The sequence below is a fragment of the Stegastes partitus genome, unplaced genomic scaffold, assembly GCF_000690725.1.
Source record: "Stegastes partitus isolate 25-593 unplaced genomic scaffold, Stegastes_partitus-1.0.2 Scaffold1710, whole genome shotgun sequence".
NCBI lineage: Eukaryota > Metazoa > Chordata > Actinopteri > Pomacentridae > Stegastes > Stegastes partitus.
The window spans coordinates 133,711-134,494 of NW_007579441.1; positions in this window are offsets into that span (position 1 = coordinate 133,711).

Sequence of the window (784 nt, forward strand, 5' to 3'; positions counted from 1 at the left end):
TGTTTTACTGTATTTAAACACAAATATTACATATAATGCCTTTTTTATATTTAATCTATCTACAGTGGGGAGCCAAAGTTTAAATACACTTGTTAATAGCATTGCAATCTTGATTCCAGGGACTCCTATAACTCTTAATTTTCTATGACAGAATAAGTAAATTTTATATAAAGAAGAGGTTTTATTGTCATTGTACAAGAAATATTATGAAATTTCATTTGGCATTATCTTCGCAGCAGCTAATATAGTCACAAGTTGAAAAAAACAAAAAGTTAAAAGATGATATAAGTAATAATATTGCAATAAAATATAAAATAAATACTCTATAATAGGAATTATAGATATTTTATATAGGTTTTATTCAGAGTTTCTTTCATTTATGTTTTCTGTTTACATCTTTTTAATGATTTTTTTTAACCTACTTATTATTTTTACATATATATTCCCTATTTTCTCTCGTAATTTTATTCTCATGTGCACTGTCTAAGTCTGCAACACAAAGGAACGATCAAACATGTTGGTTAAATACAAAATGCAGGATTATATTTTTTCTGTTTCTGGACAAAGACGCACGAGTTTCCATCTTTGGCTTCTTCACGGAACTTCAGCTCATCAGGCTCCATGTACTGAGTGATGGATACAAACCCAACCTCCACTCAGCCTTTACCTCCCAACCACCGGGGGATGGCGCTGTCGAGCTTCCCACGCCCTCCCTCCATCCCTCCCCTCCCTCCTGCCCGCCCGCCCGCTGCCACCAGTGCCGGGGCGCACGGCGCTGGAGGCG